The following is a 25,046-nucleotide window of genomic DNA, read 5'->3' as shown; positions in this document are numbered from 1 at the left end:
GTTTTCACCCTCAGGGTTGCCTCTAGTGGAAAAAAAACCCAAAAAACAAAAACCCTCCCTGTCTTTCCCTCCCCCAAGTTTTGTGTCTCTTCTTTTTGGCACTGAGAAGCCTGGGTGCCCTGGACGCCTGGGCAAATGTGTTTTATTTCCCCCTTGACTCTATGCCAGTCCAGGCTGTTCCTTCACCAGCCCACAGCAGCTGCAGGTGACTCACTGTCTGAGTCTAGTTTCTGCAGATTCACTGCCCTGGACCTGCCTTAAATGAAACTGCCCTTTGAGAATGGAGACTGCCTCCTCCTGTCATTACTTGTAGCACTTAGCACAAACCCAGGGCATGACAGGCACTCAAAAAATGCTTGCTGCCTGGCGAACCAAAAGAATGAATGAATAGTATATTCTATACAGATTTAAGTATATCAGTGTAGGTTCTTCAGAGAAGCCGAGCCAAGAAGAGAATATATGTGTGTGTGTGTGCGTGTGTGTGTGTGTGTACACACACACATATTTTTTTTCTTTTTTAAGGAATTGACTCATACAACTATGGGGCTGGCAAATCTGTAAGGCCGGCCAGCAGGCTGAAACTCAGGCAGGCATTGATGTTGTAGTCTTAAGTCAGAATTTCTTCTCCTCCAGAAAACCTCAGTTTTTATCTTTAAGCCCTGCAACTGATTGGGTAATAACCCTGACTATAAAATACCTTCACAGAAACACTCAGTGTTTGAATAAATGACTGGGTACTAGAGTTGACATGTAAAACTCATCATCATATCTTGCACCAAATTATGGTGATAGAAACAACCATCACCACAAAAGAACCTGCCGTCCAACAAATACTACATAATACAAGGCCAGGAAAACAGAGTCAGCCTAAACCCTGTCACTTGGTTCCAGCCAGGTGCTGGCAGTCCTGAGGTACTACCCGCGAGGAGAAAAAATGACTCCAGAGGCAAGAGAGTCATGTAGACAGATAATGACAAATGGGTATAAAAATGCTATTATCAAAATGTGGACCCAACTCACTTCCTGCTGTTTAGAGTTGGGTGATCTTTAAGTGGGAAGAATGACCTTGGTAACCGGAGACAGGCTCTGATGTCAGCCAGGCTAGTATTACAATCTTAGCTGCTCAGTACAGAGAGCTTCAAATACCTTAAATAAATGGATTGGGAAATGGCCAAAGTGCCTTAATGCCAGCAAATGTCTACATACCCAAGGCAATGTGGGTCTTTGGGGAAAGCGGGGCCAGGCAGTCACTCTTGTTCCACTGCCCGCAGCTTTTCCTGAATGCTGATCAGATACCCTGGCCTCGTCCAGCTTTAGATCTGAAAGTCATCTGGATACCGCCTTCCCCCCCGCCCCCCAAATGGATGCCTGGGAGGGCAGGTTAAAGATGCAGCTCTGCTGCCTGACCTGTGGTAAGTGAGGCCCTGGGCCACCTTGGGCAGCGTTTATATTTCTGGAGGAGTAGCACTGTGTCTTGTTTCCCTCTCCCAGTAGATGTGAGCAGACCGCAGGCATCTGTTTACTTCAGCAGTACTGGTGGCTTTTGTAACGTGCATGTTCTACTTTCCAACACTAACTGTTGTCAAATGAAAGACTGGGTTTAACGTGGTTGGTTGCAGATGCATCGCTAGGACCACGATGGGGTCGTTGGATTTAGCTCTTGTCTCCTGCACACAAACGTTAAGATTGTACAATTAAGTATCAATGTCACCCTGTGTCCTTATGCCAGCCCTGCCATTAAATCCAATGTAATGGCAAGACTCCCAAACCAGGGTGGCCGATGTTAAACCTGCCACTGAGGCTTGTGCAAGCAGAGACGCAGAGGGCAGTAGAGGATCTTATGGGTACAGAAAAGGCAGCAGGGGGGGGCTAAACTATCATGTTAGGACATCAGGACTTGGCTGGTGAGAAAAGTATTTGAAGACTACAGCCCGAAGCATGGGGTAAGTCTGGAGGGAAAGACCTCAGACCTCATCTCGGCGCTCTCAGGAGGATGGGGTTGGACGGCGGCACATGGGAGCCCTCGTTCTTTACTTTATATACGTCTACATCGCTTAACACTGACACAAAGGAGAGGTTTTACTTTGTCATTTAAAAAATGTTAAAAATAAAGTTTTTAGGAGAATTGATTACTGAGCCCTGTAACAACAACAAGGGCAGCAGCAACAGTCTGAGAGTAGTGGTTGTACCCTGTACTCTCAACCCCATCAAATTGACACTTCGTAAGGGTAGACTGCAGGTGACTTTGATCTTGTGTTTCTTGATGTGGATTTTTAAAGCCTTGCCTACCCAGGGTAATCCATTCAGAACAGTGTCAGCCTCCTGGGGGTCCCCGTGGGAGGGAGTCTCATGACCCCACCTAAACCCAAGTGGTGGTGGAAGGCAGTGGCCGAGTGTTTATTCGCCAACCCACATCAAGCTTAGGACTGACGCACGGTTTAATTATCATGCAGAGCTGCAGCTGGAGACGGCTGGAGTGAGCTGGCATCTGCTTTTGCAGAGCACAATTTCTGCAAATAATTAACCACCAGAACTCTTGATTCTCTCTAATTAATGAAGAGGAAGACTGGAATCTTCAAAGTCCACGAATGTCATGCTGCCATTGTGTCAGGATTGATCTCCTTTGTTCTAAACTGAAGAGCATGCCTCTCCTGCCTCTCTGAATTCCTTATAAATTGATTTTTTCTATTACTAGTTGTGACAGCTAAGTAACATGACTTCAGAAATTCACCCGCAGTTCATGCTGGTATGAGAAGCCTGAATAATAATAATTTTTAAAAGGAACCACCATGGAACGAATTTTCTGTCTGCCCCAGAATTAATCATTTTGAAGAGACACCTACCGGAAGGAGGGTTGTTAATTAGCTCTAATGGATCTTGCTGGGTGGAGTCAGAACTACTGGGGAGTCTGCAGATGGAGGGAAAGAACAGATTCTTCCTTTTCTTGGTCCACCTCCATGCGATGCTGGGACAGAAGATAAGCAACCTCGGGGAGAAGGGAGGCACGATGGAGGCAACAGAAGATTCTGTTCAGTGGGGGATGCTGGCGCGTGAGCCTGGAAGCCTGCTGACTCTGAGTGTCTTGGAGGAAATAAATGGAAGTGGGCAAACGGCCTACTCCTAGGGACTTATCTGCACACACAATGAAACCACCACACAGAAACCAGAGTGTGATCCTTTTACAACTTAAATTAGATCATGTCCCTCATCTGCTCCAATGACCTCATCTCTCTAAAGGAAAGCCAAGTTTATATGCCAGCCCATCAGGGCACTGTTTCCTCTGTTTTCCTCCTCACCACTCCACTTGAGACAAACGGCTTCTTGGGTGTTCCCCCAACACTTTAGACAATTCTTCTACCTCAGGACCTTTGTCCTGGCTTTTCTGTTTGTAACACAACTTCCCAGGTNCCACCACACAGAAACCAGAGTGTGATCCTTTTACAACTTAAATTAGATCATGTCCCTCATCTGCTCCAATGACCTCATCTCTCTAAAGGAAAGCCAAGTTTATATGCCAGCCCATCAGGGCACTGTTTCCTCTGTTTTCCTCCTCACCACTCCACTTGAGACAAACGGCTTCTTGGGTGTTCCCCCAACACTTTAGACATTCTTCCACCTCAGGACCTTTGTCCTGGCTTTTCTGTTTGTAACACAACTTCCCAGGTATCCACTTGGTTCTCTTCTTCCTTTCCTTCAGGACCTTGCTAAAAATGTCGCTTTCTTAATGAGGCTGACCTTGACTACACCATATAAAATGAGACTCGCCTACCCCGAGCACTTCCCATTCTTCTTACCCTTCTATATTCCTCTCTTACCTCCTAACCTACTGTATAATTTCCTTATTTACTATGCTTATTGTTAAATGTTTGCCTCTTCTACATCCCATTAGAATCTAACCTCCATAGGAACAGGATTCTTGTCTATTCACTGCTATATTCCTGGCACCTAGAACTGTGAGAATTCAATAAATATTTGCAGAATGAATGAATCAGACATCACACTTTGGAGTGTTTGCTGGTATGTGTGAGGACTTTGTGTGCCCATCCAAAATGATTGCTCAGACATCTTATGAAGGTTGGAGTATGAGGTGTTCCTTTTTGTTTCTCAAGTATCTGGATGAAGTACTGTTGTTGCGTTGGCTGTCGAAAGTTAATGATTAAAGCAAACAGTGTGATCCGAGTTAAATATTGCTTGAAGTGTGTTTTTTTCTTTCCCAATGGCTTCTGATAGAAGAAACCTTGTGTGAGACTATCCAAAAATTATGCTTTTATGAAAGGAGGGTTGGTTTTTATCCCCAGGGGCCTCTGTTCTTCCTCCTCAAGTCCACAGAATGTGGGATGCCATTAAAGACACTGTGCAGCAGAAATCATGGCTCAGGGGGAGAGGTGTCTCTGGTGTAATTCAACAGCGACCCTATGGAGGGGAAGCATTCATGAGCATTTATGGAAGAAGGAAGTCTGCTGAGGAGGATACAGGGCCAGGGCCAGAGCAGACAGCTTCAGGCAAGGATTGTAGTGAAGTCCTCACGTACAGTTTGCTGCCATCTCTATGGATTATTCTCAAAGCCTCTTGTGCCCTTCTCACTCATGCTTCCCACCAGTTTGGCCATACTAGATTCCTGTACTAGATTCTTTTCACTGAAGAATGCCAACTGAGTCCTTTCTGTGGCTGTGACTGGCTGGGAGTCAGGTTACTCTGGCAAGGGTTGCAGTGCACACACATTAGAGCCTTGGGAAGTAGATAGACCCAACCTTTCATGCTCTACTTAATTGGTGTCACAGATCAGTGCAAGCCTTAGCTCAGAGGGGCTGACCCCAGAGGAAAACAGGTATGCTTTTAGTTAATGAGCCAGCTGGTGCTGGGCTGAATGCTGAGTCATGAAACATAGGTTCTAGCTCGGATTCTGCAGCTGCTGGTTTAGTGACGTTGGCCATTTATCTCCCTGCACCATGGTTTCTAACTCAACCTTCTTAATACTTCACAAAATTCTTTCTCACTTATTCCTCTGAATAACTCTGTCTCTTAATTTTAGAGATAAAGAAGGAAAGGCCCAAAGAGGTCAAGGTACTTGCAAAAAGTCACACTGTCATTAAGAAGTAGGATGAAGGTAACTTAAAAATTGGGCTACCGTATGACCCAGCAGTCCCCCTTCTAAGTATGTACCCAAAGGAAATGAAAACAGGAAATCAAAGAGATATCTGCACCCCTGTGTTCATTGCAGCATTATTCACAATAGCCAAAATATGGAAACAACCGATGTCTTTGCCAAAGAATGAATGGTGAAGAAGATGTGGCATTATTATTTAGCCATGAGAAAGAAAAAATAAGATCTTCTTCTCTCTCACGCAGCTATGATAGATGTTGTGTGTTAGATGCCTGTTTCTGGGCTGGCCCTCCTCCCTTTTCAGGTTCATTGGCAAAAACATGGGTGGAACTTAAGGGCATTATGCTAAGTGAAATAAGCCAGACAAAGAAAAATCAATACTGTACGGCATCACTTATATGTGGAATCTTAAAAAGAAAAAGCCAAACTCATAGGAACAGACAATAAAAAGTAGTTGTCAGGGGCTGGAGGATGGACAAAATAGGGCAAAGTTAGTAAAAAAGAAAATAGAACTAGGACCTGAACTTTACCCACAAATCCAGTTTCAGTCCACAATGTCCTTCAGGTCAGAATGACACCCTCAAAGCAACAAATTTTCCCCTTGAAGCAACAAATAAAACTGCTTTTCTGAGTAAAGAGAGGTTTCACGAATGCAAAACAGATTATTATTGAAATGGTCTCCCCAATTTAGAGGATGGTCAGAAGTCAGAGCTGCAAACCTGATCTAAGTCTCATGGGGATCAAAGTATGAATTATTGTGTTTTTAGATATTATACATTCAAATTCCAAGGCTGACATTTAGAACAGCCCTTCAAAGCCCATTTTGGCATAGTGCTCTGGTTCTAAATAGTAAAATTGACCTTCTTTTTTAGACTCGTATTCTAAATTACTCTGAAAATTCTTCCCCCTAGACTGCTCCCGACAACCAACCTGAAGCAGCCTTTAGGACACTGCTGTTGATTTACAACTGCGATCTTGCTAAAAGGAATGGAAAAAAGCCAGGATGACTTTCTGTTAGACAGAATTACTGGCATGAAATACTAACATCGCTACAACTTGGCATATAACTGACTGACTGACTGCATGACTGCCTTCCCTTTCTTATTTCACTGAAATAGGTCATTTGTTAGAAAACTGAGGAAGCTTTGTTCTTCAGCCACCCCGCCTCTGCACCACCCCCCACCCTCTGCCAAGGATGAAGGAAGAAGGCAGCTTACTATGCTACTTGGTGTGTGCCTGCACGTGGCTCTCAAAAGCCAACACTGGGCCTGCAACCCTTTTCTGGTTAAGTTCCCATGTCAGTGGTTTGTCTTTGATGAGGGCCTGTGACTGCTGTGTGCAAAGCCCTTCTGTTTCCTGCCTTTACTGGAGGAATAAACACTGGGCAGGATGCAAGCAGTAATCTCCAGCTGTCTCTGCTTAAAATAGGATGATTAGATATGAACCAACCTTTTGGGTTTGGTAAAACATTAATTAAATGAGGAAGTCAGTCCTTTTCCTTCATATTTTATTCTCTCCCAGGACTTGACCCATGCTATCAATTAGCCAACCAAATATTTGTGGACAACTCTCCCCACCTAATCTTTCATGAAGTGAAGAGTGCAGAGAGAAGTGAAGCCTTACAAGTTATCAAAGAGTTAACTTGGAAAACGAAGTAAATATTTGTACATCAAGAGTGGAAAACTCAAAGGGCTTCATGGGACAAGTGGGCAACATGAATGAATGAGTGAATGAATGAAGCCATTTCATAGTAGCATCTTAAGGTACATGTTTTTTTTGACACAGATGCATTTCCCTTGTATAAGAAGTCCTCACTTAATGTCATCAATAGGTTCTTGGAATTGGGTGATGTGATGTACAACGACACCAATTTTACCGTAGGCTGATTGATATAAAGAAGAGTTAAGTAGGTGATATGTGCCATGAATGTTATAACACAACAACATGGAACAAAATGATGTTATTTGAGCATCTTCTGTATATTTAACACACAGGAATATTTTTTCTTCTACAGAATCATAGCCCTGCTGGTCTATCTTCAGTTTTCCCATTTTTGATACAAAAAAAGCGTATCTTTTTGCACTCTTCAACAAAACAGTATGGTAAATGCTGATTCAAATGGCAACTGAAAGCAGGGTTCTGTGTGAAGAGACATTGGGAAGCGCCACACGGAAGTGGTGGGAGTCAGCAAGTGCCGGTTCTCAGTCACTTCTCCAGCTACCCACAGTCAAATTGGGCCTTTTTGGTGCTGGTTCAGTACTGACTGTCCACTAAGAGAGCCCGTGGGTTATCAGAGGGAGGAGCTGCTTACCAAGTGCCATGTTGCCTTACTGCTGAGTGAAAATGGGGGCCCAGAATGTATCTCCAAATACTCCTAAAACACTGTTCTCCAAACATGACATGGAGTTTGTTGCCATTTCTATTCCTTAGATATCTTTAGGTTTTTGAAAAAATATATTTTATCGATGATGCTATTACAGTTGTCCCATTTCCTCCCCCTTTAGTCACCCCCACCCTGCACACCCTCTCCCACCCACATTCCCCACCTTCAGTTCATGTCCATGGGTCATACATATAAGTTCTTTGGCTTCTACATTTCCCATACTGTTCTTAACCTCCCAGTGTCTATTTTCTACCTACCACTTATGCTACTTATTCTCTGTACCTTTTCTTCCTCTTTCCCCTCCCATTCCCCCACTGATAACCCTTCATGTGATCTTCATTTCTGTGATTCTGTTCCTGTTCTAGTGTGTTCCTCCTTGGGTCCAACTTCTTTGGGACTCTCTGAACATCCTGGATTCCCTGAAAGTCTATTTCCTTTGCCAGATTGGGGAAGTTCTCCTTTATTATTTTTTCAAGTAAGTTTTCAATTTCTTGCTGTTCCTCTTCTCCTTTTGGCACCCCTATGATTCAGATGTTGGAACGTTTAAAGATATCCTGGAGGTTCCTAAGCCCCTTCTTATTTTTTAAAAATTCTTATTTCTTCATTCTGTTCTGGTTGAATATTTCTTTCTTCCTTTTGCTATAAACCATTTATTTGAATCCTGGTTTCCTTCCCATCCCTGTTGGTTCCCTGTATATTTTTCTTTATTTCACATAATGTGACCTTCATTGCTGCCTGGATCTTTTTTATGCTGTTGAAGTACCCAGTGAGTTCCTGGAGCAACCTGATAACCAGTATTTTGAACTATGCATCTGATAGGTTGGCTATCTCTTTGTTGCTGAGTCGTATTTTTTCTTTTTTTTTCCATTTTTTTATTTAATTATTTTTCAAGTACAGTTTTCTGTCTATTACTCCCATCCCATCCCACCCCCCATCCTTCCCCCTCCCTCCCATTTCCACCCTTCTCAGTTGTTGTCCATGTATCCTTTATATAGGTTCCTCTAAATCCCTCCCTTAATTCCCCTGAAATTCCCTCCCCTCTCCCCTCTGGTCACTGTCAGCCTGTTCTCTATTTCAGTGTCTTTGGTTATATTTTGCTTGCTTGTTTGTTTTGTTGTTTAGCTTCCTGTTAGAGGTGAGATCATATGGTAGTTCTAAAGTTCAGTTATTTCTGAATGAATTTTATAAAACAAACTGAAGGGGATCGTGAGGGGGGCTCAGCCAGCAAAGTTTCTGGGGCCACCACAGATGAGAATAAAGAGCCTTCCCAGACACAATCGTGCTGGTCCAGAGGGGAAAATGGTGGTGATTCCCTCTAGTGGAGAATGTCTGGAGCCCTTCTCTGACACAATTTTTATTAGGGTTGGGAAGTGCAGGGACATGCAGCACATGTGCATAGCTTATCAATCAATGTCCAACAAGGCTATAGTCATAAAAAACTAACAATATCTATAGATTGTGGGGGCGACTTTGCCCACAAATCCCCCCATCCACCACAGATGAAAGTAATACTACAAAGATATGATCTGCTTGGGGAGGAGAGGTGGCCAGTTTCTCAGAGGAAAAAGGCCTTGGGTCCCTTCCTGGGTTGTAATACACAGGGATACAGGGTGGCAAGGATTAAACAGTAGATAATATTTCAAAGAAATCTGAGGGCTTAGTCTGAGTCAGAGTCTGTCAGGAAGGGGTTTGCAGAAACTTTGGGAGACATACTAATTTTCTGCTCAGACCCTTGTCATATGAATGAAAGCACTCTTGGCAAAGCAGGTTTCACAGAATTTTTAAGAATTCTTTCTTATACCAGATTTCAAACAAGGCAAGGAGCTGCATACATCCCCATCAGGTTTTCAGGCTTAAGTGGATTAGAACCAGGAAGTGCTTCTCCCAGAGGATGTGGGGACTCAGGCTATGTCATATAGCTGGGGGCCAAGGGTACATGGCTCTCTCGCTGTCGCAACCCCCCGAGTTCTTCCATGAAGGCCTCCCAAGTGATCGACTCTGGCTTAGGTTGCCCCTCGCTGGGAGGAGCCTTACTCATCATGGACATTGACCATGCTTTGGGAGCCAGGGGAGTAAACTGAGGCAGCATTCACTACCAGAGACAAACTTTGTCTCCTGTGGCTCACATTCAGGAGGTTGCTCACTCATGCTTAGCCATGGGAGGTAGTTACGATTTTTGAAACCAAGCAGAGCTGTTCCCAAGAATAGATAACAGTTGAAGAAACACATAAATCTTCTCAGGTCAGGGTCTATGAGAAGTTCAGATGCCAGATGGTTGTAAAGGCATATATCATAAAGTAGGGAGTTTCACTCCTTATGTGTTGAACTCAAACATCTGTATTATACCAGCAGAGCTTATCCCTGAGCAGAGCCAATTTCAAAGGACAAACATGTACATTTTAATCCTGATTCCCATGGGACCTTCGATGTCAGAACTGAATTATGTCTGCTGCCTGCATTATGACCTGGTTTTCCAGGGAGACTTACCACCCACGTTTTGAGCTTGCTCTTGTGGGGCTGCACTCTCTGAAACCACACAGAGCAGTTCCCAAAATATCCCCCCTTTTTGTTAGTTATTGTAGTAAGTCTGATGAAGCCTGCTGCTTGCTCTTCACCTATACAATTTCTGGAAAACAATTTTTGTACACATTTCAAAGCACAACATCCCACAATGATTAGAGTGCATCCTATAGCCCACATGACCCAGACATGCAAATTCAGTTCTTCAAACCAAGTTTTTGGATTGAGCCATTCTAAGTTATTACACAGGATCTGAAAGACCTCCTGCTCAGTGAGTTGTTTAATGTCCTGAAGCTGCTTATATAGCTCAATCTAGAGTTGATCAATTTGTCCTTTGAGTTTGGAGAAAAGACCCCTCACAAGTGATGCTGGACCTCCTCCATGAGTGTGGACTGGAGTTTCACTTCAGAGGAGTTATACACTGCTTAGAGAAGTCTGGATCACAGGTGAGTTATTGATGAGTGACAAGAGCATCCTGCTGTTCTCCCAGCCATATTACTGCAGACTCTATGGCTGAGAGCCTGGCAAGGATCTCCTGGTCAATATGTCTTTGTTGGATCATTTATTGAGTTGTATTGGTGAGGGGGTCATCAACAACATGAGCGATCTGTACTGATTCAGCTTGAGCAGTGACAGTCACTGCACCAGAGGGGGGTATAATGATATCAGAAATAATATATGTGATGAGAATCCCTAAGAAGTACTGCAATCTCACTTGAGAGAGGGCATTGTTGAAGGAAGCAAGGCCTCCTGGATCTTCCCATTCATGGGTGATATAACTGGCTGCCAGGTTTTAGTTTGTGAACTACAAAAACTGTAGTGAGTATGAGTTGAGTAACATTAGTGTGGGTAAGACAGCTAGTACAGAGNGGTGGTCAGATTTTGAGGTAAGGTGAGAGTAAAGAATAGTAAATAGATGTAGCGTGTGAGCAAGTAGAGTTAATCACTACAGTAATAGAATTCAGGAACCTGTAAAGTGGGCTAAGACTGGAGAGATGTGTTGTGAAGTATTTACAGTGCTATAGAAAGCAACAAACAAACAAACAAACACACAAAAAAAGGGCAAGAGAAGTGAGGAAAAAGCAATAAGTTTGGGGTGAAATGAAGAGGGACTAAAACAGGAAAAAAGAAAGGAGAGGAACAGAGTACTGAAAGACACAGCAACAATAAAATTAAAAAATATAGATGATTACTGAAAAAGTTTAAAAATAAAAGTAAAAAACAAAAACAAAAAAAACCAACATAAAACTCCTTCCTTGTTGCTTTCAAACTGTCCAATCCGGTTTTTCTGGTTTCGGTGGGACCCCTCTGTGGACTGGGTTGTAGGCGGCTGCCCAGGGGTGCAGGCGCCTGCCCACCTGACAGGCTGCCTTGGTCCCACGGGATCTGGGACTGTCCTGTGGCTGGGTGAGAAGCAAGTCAAGCTGCCTTCACAGGAGAACACCTCAGTCCACTTTCCAGTAAAAACTTCTCCAGAAAGCGTGCCTCTCAGTCCAGCCCAATCCCCAACCTGACTGGTTAGGACAATGCTCCTCTCAAATTTCCTGGGCTGGCAGGTTGGTGGGCTGGCGACCACAGAGATCGCAACTGAACACGGCCCCCTGTCCTTGCCACCCTCCCTGCACACCTAGGTAGACAGGTCTCTGCCACCCAGCCCCTCCTAGATGGTGGGGGAGGGAGCCAGCTCTTCCAGGGACCCCGCAGCCGGCCCAATCCTCCACTGGGTGCTGGGCTCCCTATGAGTCCTCCGTGGCACTGGCCACAGATGGAAGCCTCTACACCCCTAACACAGCGGCAGCGGCAGCTCTGAGGCGTTTTGGGCTGGCCTAGGGCAGCCGGTCCTGCCACTGCCGCTTTTGTCTTTACTCACAGTTGCTGGGCTCCCGCTGAGTCCTCTGTGTCAGATGCCCCTGTCGCTGGGTGCAGGGGGAAGCCTCTGGGCCCCGACCGCTGAGGCAGCCAAGGCTCCAAGGTCTTTATGCACTGGTCAATGGCTGCCGTCCTGCCGCCGCCGCCACCGCTGCCACTGCCCTTAACTTTTCTCAGGGTTGCCGGGCTCCCGATGAGTTCTCCGTGGCAGATGCCCTTGTCGCTGGGCACAGACGGAAGGAAGCCTCTGGGCTCCAACCGCTGTGGCAGCCGGGGCTACGAGGTCTTTACGCGCTGGCTAATGGCTGCCGCCAGTCTGGCTGAACTCCGTCCTTACTTGCGTCCCTGAGACCCCAAGGACCTCTAGCTGTCTGGTTCGTCACTATCTCTGGTCTCTTATTTTCATAAATGCTGGGGAATTGTTGGTTGGGGAATTGATTGCGCTGTTCTTCTGTAAATCTGCCAGGATTTTCTCCCAAGTGTAGGAGAGCTGCAGTCGCTCCGTCCTACTTTGCTGCCATTTTCCTGAGTCATATTTTTTCTGGAGCTTTGATCTGTTCTTTCATTTGGACCATGTTTTTGTTTTTTTTTTTTGTTTTGTTTTTGTTTTTTGTCTTGGTGCACCTGATAGTAGTAAAGGGCAGAGACTTAGGTGTTCACCAGAGCAGGGCAACCCAGGTTGCTGCATTGTGACACTGTATGTGGGGGAGAGGTCTGAGAGGGAACAGAGCCGCTTGCTCTGCTCTCTGCCAGTTTTCAGTCACTTCTCTGGCTTCCCACAATGAAATTGGGCCTTTCTGGTGCTGATTCCTGGGTGGGTGGGCTTGTGTACATTCAAGGACCCTGTGGGTCTCTCCAAGAAACTCTCCTGTGAGGCTGAGAGGTTCTCCCACTGCCACCTCAGCCCCCACAGATTTTTCAGTCAGAGGCTTCCTTTCCCCACACTGAAACCCTAGGTTGTGTGGTCTGTCTCCCTCTCTAGTTGTTCCTCCCCGTTTATCCACACATGAATGTGGAACCATCTGCTCCACCAGCCGCTGCCTCTGCTGGTCCTCTAGCCACTGCCTTGCCACGAGTCCTCTCTGCCTGGCTGCCTGTCTCAGCCCTTCTTACCCGTCTGGATGAATGTTTCTTCTTTAACTCCTTGGTCGTCGGACTTCCACACAGTTTGATTTTCTGTCAGCTCTGGTTGTTTTTGTTTTTAAATTTGTTGTTTTCCTTTTGGTTGTGGGCGGAGGCACAGTGTGTCTCCCTATGACTCCATCTTGGCTGGAAGTCCTACATTACTGATATCTTTAGGTTTGTCTTGTCCTGCTCTTTCCTCAGTGAAGGTTGAGAATTTTTCCTCTTTGTCTACTCACCAGGATGGTCTGAGCTGTTTTCACATGGCATCTGGGCAGTGATTACTCCACACCATCATTGGGCTTACCGTGACAAAAGAAATCCTCATTGTGGTCTGCTCAAAATTATGCAGAATAATACATGATGCACGAGTTTTGATTAAACTGGAGGAATCTTTGAAGTGATATCCAGGTGTAATTCATGTAATTTTGAAAAGGTTTCTGTTATCATTTGCAACATGGCCACAGATACCTTCCTTTCTTATGTATTGTCCTCTGTCACTGTCCCCATCAATAAATTTATTTCTTCACTCCTTCATCCTGGGTTTGAGTATGTAACTTGTTTTGATCATTGCAATATTAGCAAACTTGACACAACTTGGGGCCTGAAAAACACGGACACTTTGAGGTATACCAACTTCTGCCACACTGGATCCATGAGGCCACAGTGAAAATAAGCTCAAAGCCCCAGCAGACAACCTGTTGATCACCAGACATGTGAGTGAGGCTCATCCTAGACCAACCATCTGGCTCAGATGAGATTTGCAGAAGGACCGACCAGCTAAGCCTAGCCCAAATCTCCAACATAGAAACGTGAACTAATAAATGATCATGCCACGCTGGCCTATTGAACTAAAGAGAGACTGTCCCCACTGCTCTCAGTTTCCTCCATGCTGAGGTAATGGTGACTATGCAGCTACATGGGAAAAGTACTTGTGAGATGAGATTACAGAAATTCTGTGCAAAGCTACCATATCAGTTCCTTCCTTCTATACCCCAAGTCAGGCCTCTGATCACAAGAGTAACCTTCTAAGGCAGCTGCTTTCATATTAGGTCAGCTTTGACTCTCAGAATTGTCTTCTTTACATTGGTCCAAAGTGTTTCCCCTGTGACATCAACCCATTGGTTCTGGATGCAGTACAAGAAGAGCAGGACAAGTCTATCTCTGTGTGCGAAAATCCTTCACATTCTTAAAGACAATAGCCACAGCATTCCTAAGATTTCTCTGGCCTAAGGTTCTCTTTTTTTCCTTCAATGACTTTTTATGGAACTACCCTATTTGCTGTCCTCTGTGTGGGCCCTAGTGTGTGCCTCCAACGGGTATTCCAAACTGAATACAGCTCTCCACTGTGGTCTGACTCTGACACAGCAAAACAGACATGACACACGTCCTCATCCCAGATGACACCTGCTTCTTCATGTAGACTAGGATTGTGTTGACGTTTGGAGCATGGCCATACTGAACTGTGTGAGCCAAAACCCTTAAGGATCTTTATTCAGACTGCTGTGGAACTGTATCTTTCACATGCTAGATTTAGAACACAGTTCCAATCTTCAAGATTATTTAGCAGCTTCAGTGGTTATATTAAAATATGTTCATAAAAATTTTGAAACTCTTCCCTTCAAGGGGTGAAGCCTAATTCCCCTCTTTTGAGCACAGACTGGACCTAATGATTTATTTATAACAAACAGAATAAAGAAGAATTGATGATGTGTGACTTCAGAGACTAGGTCACAAGAGGTACCGTGACTGTCTTCTCTATCTTGGACTGTTGTCTCTGAAGAAAGGTTGCTGCCATGTTGTGAGAATGCTCTTGCAGCCTATTGACAGGAACGCACTCTGAGGAACTGACCTGTCCTACCTGGTGCCTGGTGAGTGAGCCAGATTGGAAGTGGATCCACCAGCCCTGGTTAAGCCTTCAGGTGACTGTAGCCCTGACCCATATCCTAACTGCAACTACATGAGAGACCCTGAGCCGCAAACACACAGCTAAGCTGCTTCTGGCTTCCTGAACCAAAGAAACTATGAGATAATATATGTTTGTTGTTTTAATCCACTCAGTTTTGATGTGATTTGATATGTAGCAAGAAATAACTAGTATATCTTATATTCCCAGAGAAGATACTGGCAAAGTAGGTGGAAGCTGAGTTCACTTGCTCTTGTCCCCAACTTGGATACTTGGATGGTCTTCTGAAAAATAAACTGATCATTCAACAGAATCTTAGCTGATATGAAGTTTGGAAGTCAAGGAGTACAGAAAACACTGCCCAAAAAGTGGTAAGGGAGTTTTTATGGGTTGAAGAGGAAGTACCCTGGGCATGGTGCCTGTGGCTATGGAGAACCTGGTCAGAGCTCGAAGCTCTGCAGCCCCCTCCCCTTCCAAGGCAGAGAACCCCCAGATCCAGGCTGGGAGTGACCTGGACACACAAAGTTGGGGAGATCTAGGCTACACACACACACAGAGTGAGCTGCACACCCATAACTGCAGCGGCAAACACCAACCAGGAGAGTGCCAGAGAGAAAATGGGATTCTATCTGCACTAGGGTCAGACAGAGACAGGATGCAGCCAACTGTGACTGTGAGAGACTTTTGGCTTTTGGGAGAGGTAATGCGTGAGGAAATTTCGGACAGCGACTCAGTGCTGCAGTGGGAGTGCCTAGAGAGACTTTTTAAAAGGGGAGCTGAGGCATACTGGGCAGGGACCCCACTTACAGCTTGCCCTGCCAGCAAGGGGAAAGGATTGAGGGCACAGTTTGCTCCCACTGAATGCAGCTGGGCAGAGAAAGAAGAAAGGTGCACAAGAAGGGAATTTCTCAGCCCCAGCCCTGTGCATCTAGCAAGGTGGAGGCTGTGCGGAGTGGAGAGTTTGGGATTGAGTTTGCTATGAGGGAAGTGGGCTAGGAGCTGGATGGGCAGGAGTGAAGCACCTGAAATTATTTACAGCCAGACAAAACCGCCTTTCCCCTGGGGGAGATCAAAACCCTAGTAAGGAAAGGACACAGCCAGCCCCCACCTCCTGTAGGATAACAAGCAGGAGAGGCTCAAGAACCCTCTGAAGGGTGCATATCCACAACAAAAAGACAGAAAGAGAAATGCCTGAAGGGCCTATTTTGAACTTCTCTCAGGGAGACAAAATGCACTGGTTCCTAGGGTCCTATACCACTGAGGGCAGCAAATCAGGGAGATCAGAAATCACCCAGCAAGGGGGAATCCTGGCCTTGCTCAGCCTTAGCTAAACACAGAGCTGCCTTCAGCACCAAGGAGGAAAGAGATGACCCTCTTACATTCATTGGCTCCTCTCTTGAAATGGACAGCTAATTCAGCACAAACTATACATTACTGGAAATAAGCTGGAATGGACCAAGATGGATGGTGCAGGGTCAGGAGGAACATACTCACAACTTTCCCAGAAGACTGAACAGCCCTCCCAAGATCCACCCTCCTGATTACAAGTGAAGCTTCCTCTAGAGGCAGGTGAAGGTGATACATGCAGTGCTGCCAGAAGTCAGACCACCCGTCCTGGGGCCTTGAGCTGATAAAAAACCAGAGGTGGATCCAGAAAGAAAAGACAGAAGGCAAACACCGAACTCTGATGATGCTAATTCCATCTCATTCCTTTTCAGAATTTGTGTTTTGTTTTTCTTTTGCATAGCCTTTTAAGATTTCTTCTTTTGTGTCAATTGTATTCCACTAATTCACTATTCTTTGTCTATTATTNTGCCAGAAGTCGGACCACCTGTCCTGGGGCCTTGAGCTGATAAAAAACCAGAGGTGGATCCAGAAAGAAAAGACAGAAGGCAAACACCGAACTCTGATGATGCTAATTCCATCTCATTCCTTTTCAGAATTTGTGTTTTGTTTTTCTTTTGCATAGCCTTTTAAGATTTCTTCTTTTGTGTCAATTGTATTCCACTAATTCACTATTCTTTGTCTATTATTTCTTAGTCTTTTTATTCAGATTTTATATATTTTAATTTTATTTTTATTTCAAATCTTACATTGTGCCCTTCCCTTGTCTTGCTCTATTTTGCCTTCTTCCTACCTTTTTATACTTTCATAGTAAATCTTATTTTCCCCTGTGCTATGTCTTTTTCCTATTCTGCACACTTACTATTTCTCCTCCCTCTAGCCTCTCAAAATCATTCTTACTTCCTTTAGTCAGCATTTATTCTTTTTCCCCTTCTTATGATACGGTTATTTTTCTTACCACGTTTATAAATTGTGACTTGTTTGGAGTGGATATTAGGATTATTGCTGTTCTTCAACTGTATTCTTATTTTTTCACTTTTTAAAAAAATTTCAAATCTCATAGGTTACTTCCCCCTGTCTTACTCCATTTTGTTTTCCTCCTGCCCATGCTTATTTGAGTTTGGAATGTTTTTTTTCTTTCTTAGCCTGGGTTCTATTGCTTACTCTCATGATTTCCCCTCCATCTATCCTCTCACAATCATTTTTCCTTATTGTAAACATCTCATATTCTTTTATCTCTTCCATGTAATATTCTTATTCTCTTACCACCCTTATTAATCTTTGCTCAGTTGTCATTGTTATTGACCTTGTCGTGGTTTTTCTGCAATTTTGTTCCCTCTGGTTCATTACTTTTAAAATTTTGTTTCAAACCTCATATTATACTCTTCCCTTCTCTTACTGTATTTTGCCATCACCCTTCCCTGTTTTATTTACACTTAAAATTTCATTTTCTCCCTTTCTTCACCTTGTTTCTATTCCTTACTCTCATTTCTCCTCCCTCTTCCCACTCAAAATCATTTTTCTCTCCTTTAGTCATCTCACATACTCTTTTTATTATCTTACATTATTCTTAATCTCTCTCTCAACCTTTATTAATCTTTGCTCAATTGCTGTTGATATTGTTGATGTTGTAGGGTGGGTATTATTTGCTGGAGAAGGTTTGGTTTTCTGAGTAGCATTGCTTTCATAACCAGTACCTGTACAATGGCATACAAGAAATGGTAGGGGTTGTGACTCCTAGTCAGCCAGACAGAGGGGAGAACCCAACAATAAATGAGCCATCAATAATCAAAGCCCAAGTATAACAAGAAACTCCACATAAACTTAAAAGAAAACCCTAGAGCATACAGATCAAAGATCAAAGAGAGTGTACCACTGAGCCCCACAGAACTCCTACCACAGAAGTCCATCCCATGAAGACAGGCAGGCAAATCAGATAAACCTGAGATGAAGAAGCAAACAAGAAGAATCACCTAAAATGAGGAGACAAAGAAATAACCTCTGATTGAAAGGAAAGAAGGAATCCCCAGAAAAAGAGCTAAATGGAATTAGGGCAAGCAACCTATCAGACATAGAATTCAAAATCATGTTTATAAGGATGGTCAAGTAACTCAGTGAGAATTATGAGGAACTTTGTGGGAGCTACATGGAACTCAGTGGGTATAGTACCATGAAGAAAGGACATAGAAACTATGAATAAGAACTAGGAATAAATGAAGAATATAATAGCTGAAATGAAAAATACACTAAAATGAATTAAAAGCCGGCTAGATGAAGTAGTGGACCAAATCAGCAAACTGGAAACAAGGTAGAAAGAAATATTCAGTCAGAGCAACAACAACAACAACAAAAAAAAAAGACTAAAAAAGAAAGAGGACAGTTTAGGGAGCATCAGGACAACATGAAACATAACGTTCACATCATAGGAATATCAGAAGGATTAAAAAAGGAGCAAGGGATAGAAAACCCATTTGAAAAAAGTAATAGCAGAAAACTTCCCTAACTTGGTGAGGGAAAATGTCATGCAAGTTCAGGAAGCACAGAGGGTTCCCATCAAGATGAACCCAATGAGGCCCACTCCAAGACACATCATAATTAAAATGGCAAATTTTAAAGATAAAAGGAGAGCTTAAAAACAGTAAGAAAGAAACAGCTAGTAACATCAAGGGAGCCTTGATAAGGTTATCAGCTGATTTCTCAATAGAAACACTACAAGACAGAAGGGACTGGCATGAATATTCCAAGTAATGAAAAGCAAAGAACTAAGACTACTCTATCTAGCAAGGTTCTAATTTAAAATGGAAGGTGAAATAAAGAGCTTCCCATACAAAAGAAGCCTAGAAGAGTACATGTCCACCAAGACAGCACTGTAAGAGATGCTGAATGGTCTGCTAGGAAAAGGAGAAGAAATAAAAAGAGAGAGGAACATAGGTATGCAAAAAATGGCAATGAATAAATACCTACCAATAATACCTTTAAACATAAATGGATTAAATACCCTGATCAAAAGTCATAGATAAAGTGAGTGCATAAGGTCTGCATATATACTGTCTACAAGAGACCTACTTCAGAACAAAAGACTTACACTGGTTGAAAATGAAGAGATGGAAAAAAATATTCCAAGCAAATGGACATGAATAAAAATTGTTATTTTTATTGTTAAAAATAACAATTGAACTCTATTGTTATAGAGTAACAATACTTATACCAGACAAAATAGATTTCATAACAAAAGCCACAGAAAGGGACGAAGAAGGTCACTACATAATAATTAAGGAAGTAATCCAACAAGATAATATAACCCTTGTAAACCTATATGCACCAAACATAGGAGCACTTAAATATATTTTAAAAAATCTTGGAGCCCTGGCTGGTGTGGCTGAGGAGATGGAATGCCAGCCTGCAAACCAAAAGTTCACTGGTTCGATTCCTAGTCAAGGCACATGCCTGAGTTGCAGGCCAGGTCTCTACTAGGGGGTTCATGGGAGGCAACCACATGCTGATGTTTCTCTCCCTCCCTTCCCCTATCTCTAAAAATAAATAAATAAGATCCTGAAAAGAAAAAAATCTTAGAGATCTTTAAGAAAGATATTGACAACAACACAGTCATCATAGGGGATTTTAACACGCTACTGTCAAAAATGGATACATCTTCGAAATAAAGAATCAACAAGGATATTTTTGCCACTGAAAAAAAGAATCAACAAGTGTATTTTTGACACTGAAAGACACTTTAAATCAAATGAACTTAGTATATATATAAAACCTTTCACCCAAAGAAGCAAAATACACATTCTTTTCAAATGCACATGGAACATTTTCAAAGGGAGACCATATGGTAGGACACAAAACAAGCCTCAACAAATTTAAGAAAATTGAGATCATATGAAGCATGTGCTCAGATCACAATGGCTTGAAGTAGAAACCAATCTCAAGAAAAAAACTCAAAAACATTCATATACATGGAGACTCAATAACATGTTATTAAATGAATGGGTCACCAATGAGATCATGGAAGATGTTAAAAAGTATCTGGAATCAAATGAAAATGAATACATAACAACCCAAACTCTATGGGATACAACAAAGGCAGTATTGAGAGGGAAGTTCTTAGCAATACCTAAAGAAGATAGTAAAACCTCAAATAAACAACCTAACCCTACATCTACAAGTACTAGAGGAACAACAACAAACAAAGTCCAGAGGCAGTAGAAGGAAGGAAATAATTAACATCAGAGCAGAATTAAATGACATAAACACTAAAGGAACAATTCAAAAGATAAATAAATCCAGGAGCTTGTTCTTTGAAAAGATATGCAAAACTGACAAACCTTTAACCAGACTCATCAAGAAAAAAAGAAAGAGGACCCAAATAAATAAAATAAAAAATGAAAGAGAAATTACAGGAATACCACAGAAATACAAAGAATTGTAAGAAATTACTACAGACAACTATATGCCAAGAAACTGAAAACCTGGGTGAAGTAGAAAAATTTCTAGAAAACAATAATCTTCCAAAACTGAATGAAGAAGAAGCAGAAAGCCCAAACAGACCGATAATAGCTGACAAAATTGAAGCAGTAATCAAAAAATTCCCTGAACAAAAAAGCCCTGGACAGAATGGCTTCACAGGTAAATTTTACCAAACATTTAAGGAAGAATTAACTCCAATCCTTCTCAAAATATTCCAAAAAAATCCAAGAAGAATGAAAATTCCCACACTCTTCTTATGAGGCCATTGCCATCCTAATTCCAAAACCAGGTAAAGACACAACAAAGAAAGAACACTACAAGCCAATATCTCTGATAAGCACAGATGCTAAAATCCTCAACAAAATATTGGCAATCTGGATTCAAAATTAAATTATAATTAAAAACATTAATTAAAAACATTATACACTGTGATCAAGTGGAGTTCATCCCAGGGATGCAAGGATTAGGACAATACCACCTTTGGTGGTGCCAAGGTTGGTGAAATACCAAGGATGGTGCAAATCAATAAATGTGATACACCCCATAAAGAAAATGAAGGACAAAAATTACATGATCATATCAGTAGATGCTGAAAAAGCATTTGATAAAATTTAGCACCCATTTATGATAAAAAACACTCAGCAAAGTGGGAATAGAGGGAGCATGCCTCAGCATAATAAAAACCATATAAGAGAACAGGCAAAAACTAAAAGGTTTCCACTGAAGATCAGGAACAAGACAAGGGTATCTGTTTTCACCATTCTTACTCAACATAGCATTGGAAGATCTAGCCACTGTGATCAGACAAGAAAAGAAAATAAAGTGTATCCAAATTGGAAAGGAGGAAGTAAAACCGTCATTATTCACAGATGTCATGATGGTGTGTGCATAGAAAACTCTATAGGCTCTGCCAAAAAACTACTCGACCTAAAAAGTGAATTTGGCAAAATGTCAGGATACAAAGTCAGTATTCGGAAATCAATGGTATTTTTGTGCACAAACAATGAAATATCAGAAAGAGAAACTAGGAAAAAATTCCCATTTACTGTAACAACAAGAAAAAATAAAGTACCTATGAGTAAATTTAACTAAAGAGGTAAAAGATCTGTACTTGGAAAACTATGGAACCCTGAAGAAAGAAATTAAGGAAGACACAGTAAATGGAAGTATGTACTGTGTTTATGGATTAGAAGAATTAACATCATTGAAATGTCCATACTACTCAAAGTAATCTATAGATTCAATATAATTCCTGTTAAAATAGCAATAGCATATTTCACAGATCTAGAACAAATGTTTCAAAAATTTATATGGAATAAAAAAAGATCCCACATAGCCTCAGCAATCTTGAGAAAGAAGAACAAAGTTGAAGGGATCACAATACCTAATATTAAATTTTACTACAAGGCCACTGAATCAAAACAGTCTGGTACTGGCATAACAGACACATAGATCAATGGAACAGAATAGAGAACAGAATAGGTCTTGAAGAATTTTGACTGCCAGTGTAGGGAGTTTGAAATTTATGTTGTGGGGAACAGTGGCAGAATTTTAAACAGAAGAGCAATGCATTCTGATTTGTAAGTTTGAAACATAACTGATGGCGGAATGTTGGTGAATTGGAGGCAGAGATTGCCTGGGTAAATTATCCCAGCAATTTAGGCAAAAGTGGGTGAGATGTAATGACAGTGGATGTGGACGAGGAGAGAATCAACACCAGGTCCTTAGGCATCTGAACGGATGAGACCCAGCCAAGACTGGAGGTTGGTGGAGGGCTGCAGTGAGAAAGGAAGCTAAATAAGCCTGAGGTTTGCAGCTCAGGCTCTTGATTAAAGTAATTTGATCATATACAGTAGAACTATATATGTGGATGAGCTTTTTATTGTTAAGCAAAAGATGAGTTTTAATATTTTACTTTGACATTTATCAACCCCCTATGAGGGTCTCGAAAAGGGCCTCCTATGATGTTGTGATGGAGAGAAGAAGTCAGAATATAGAGAAAATTATGGTTCGGAATGGTTAGGTGTAAAATCAAATGCCAGCAGTGTGAAGGACAGTTGAGGGCCTTTTTTGCTGGAACTCCAACTGCAAATAGCCCCTGGGCCGGGCTGGCTGGATTGGCAGACCCATGAGCTCTGGCAAGGTGTGGTTGCCATCCCTGTGAGCTGGCTGCGTGGATCCTCAGATGACCTTGGTCTATAGTTAGCTCTCACAATCAGCTGTGCTCTGTTTCCAAAGTAGCAGCAATGGCAGCGAACAACGAAAGTATATTTTCTTCTGTCTAAGAAGTGCCCATAAGCAATACTATTCCCAGTTTGACTACGGACTTTTGTGGAGGAAAATAAGCCAACAGTGTTTGTAGGGCTATTAAAAAATTAATCACTTTTCTTTTGAGTCAACATCTCATGAACCTCTTGGGTAACCTAGAAGATTCAAAGTATAAGTTCTACCCCTGAAAAATATGCCAAAGAAGTCTCTGCTTGCATGCTTTAGTTCATTAATCTTTGCTCCCTTTGTATATCATAATAAAGGCAAGTAGAACATAAGGATTCAAAGGCAGAGAAGGAGTCTAACCTTAACAATAGAAGAAGCCAATGACCCCTCTTGGGATCTGAAGTTGGAATATGAAAATCTAACTTTGACATTCTCAGATAAAAAACTATCTTCGTCACTTAGAATTCATGTCAAAATATCCGGTGGGAAGTTTGCTTTAGTATATGCTAACTGGGGAAAATAGAGTGGTAATAATGGTTTTTGTTTGTAAATGGAGTTTTGGTTCCTGTGCTTCATCCAGTAAACACTAGAGGGAGGAAGTCAGATAGAGGAAAAAGGCCACCACAAGAATGAACAGCAATGAAGAGGAGGAAAGCGTTTCTGAATTGCACTAAGACACAGAACTGTGCTTAAGTGTATACTAATCTTTATACTATGACCAAATGCCTTAATGTCTGAAATCCAGTCCTGAAAAAATTTATCATCTGCTAGGCCTGTTCAGAATCCCAAAGCATCACTCTCTGACTGGAATCTATATTCTGCTCATTTTAGGCATTTTTGAGAGCCAATATGATATAGCTCTATCAGTGAGTCTTTAATATTGGAGGATACAGTATTTGGGTTAATAACCTTTCACAGATACTGGATTTTTTTTTCGCAGCACTGATAATCATACTTCCATGCTCACAGTGAATAGTATGATATCAGGCGTTTCCAGACACTGGTAGTAATAAAATGCACTCTTTGTAGATGTATTAGCTTGGAATCATACCCTCTTCACTCTCTCCATAGTTCTTACAAATTAGCTCTATATTAAAACATCATTTTACAATCCAGAAACACTGAAGTTAACTGACTTAGTGCCACACACATGTCAATGAGAACTGATATTTATCTCTTGTTTAAATTCTCAATTCCTTGTTCGCTTTGTGCCTTTTGAAAATACCGAAAGAGGTAGTGAAGGCTAGAGCTAAATCACCTACCTAAAAGAAGTTAAAAATCAACCACTATAATCAAAAACAGATATCTTAATAGGCTTCTTAAGAGACTATTCAACTGAATATTAAAATATTTCACTGGAAGATGAACTGATAATTCTATGAAATATTATCTTTAAGACTGTAGCCGACATGTAAAGTACACCTGTTACAGTATGTGTGAATTCAAATGTAAGAAAAATCACAACAAAACATGCTAAGTTAGTAAGGACCTGCCCTTTTACAAACAGTGGGGTCAGCCTTACCTGGACGTTAATATCAGGAGAGTAGAAATAACATTATGAACTTCCTAAGACAGTAGGCTGTCAGAAACGATCGATTACACTGACAAGGAAAGCTTAGCTCCAAAATCTGGGGTTGCGTTTTGTTAGTCATGCATGATACTACTTACCTCTCAGGGCAGACCTTTAATTTCGGAAAGTGCTGAGATTCATTACTGTACCGGCTATCAAAAGTCTTTGGCAGAAACACCATTTATCCTTGTTGTGGTAATGAACGGATTTATGACATTCTGGTGTCACCATTCCTGAGAAAGCACATTCATTTGAATATTTCTTCCACAAACATAGTGCAATGTTTCATGAAGGCACATGGGTGTAGAATACTATGGAGGGATATTGCCGGTGAGTGACAGAACGTCTGGTTGATTTACATGAACCCCCAAGTGCTCGTATGAGAATAGGTTAGGTTTAGATTGACGAGCAAATGTGTAACCAGACTTCTGGCTGACAAATGGCAGAACTATGCCAGCGCATTAGCTTCTCTGGAGAGAGACCAAAAGTAAGGCGGGAGGATCAAGTTCATTCCATAAAGGACATTCAAACCTAATGGATA

General features: G+C 42.1%; 1 protein-coding gene across 2 annotated transcripts in view; it reads right to left on the bottom strand.

The window, feature by feature from the left end:
- The window catches only part of ITGB6 (integrin subunit beta 6), a 154,484-nt gene extending 129,640 nt beyond the window's left edge, over window positions 1-24,844 (bottom strand). For both annotated transcript variants that reach the window (XM_037044604.1, XM_037044605.1), the window contains exon 1: window positions 24,604-24,844. The gene's annotated coding sequence lies outside the window, so the exon portion shown is untranslated. The remainder of the gene's footprint in view (window positions 1-24,603) is intronic.
- Window positions 24,845-25,046: the final 202 nt, after the last annotated feature.

This window comes from Sturnira hondurensis, unplaced genomic scaffold, assembly GCF_014824575.4.
Source record: "Sturnira hondurensis isolate 20B ecotype Veracruz unplaced genomic scaffold, ASM1482457v3 Scaffold0004136, whole genome shotgun sequence".
In the NCBI taxonomy this organism is placed as follows: Eukaryota; Metazoa; Chordata; class Mammalia; order Chiroptera; family Phyllostomidae; genus Sturnira; species Sturnira hondurensis.
This window is presented reverse-complemented; position numbering and strand designations above follow the sequence as displayed.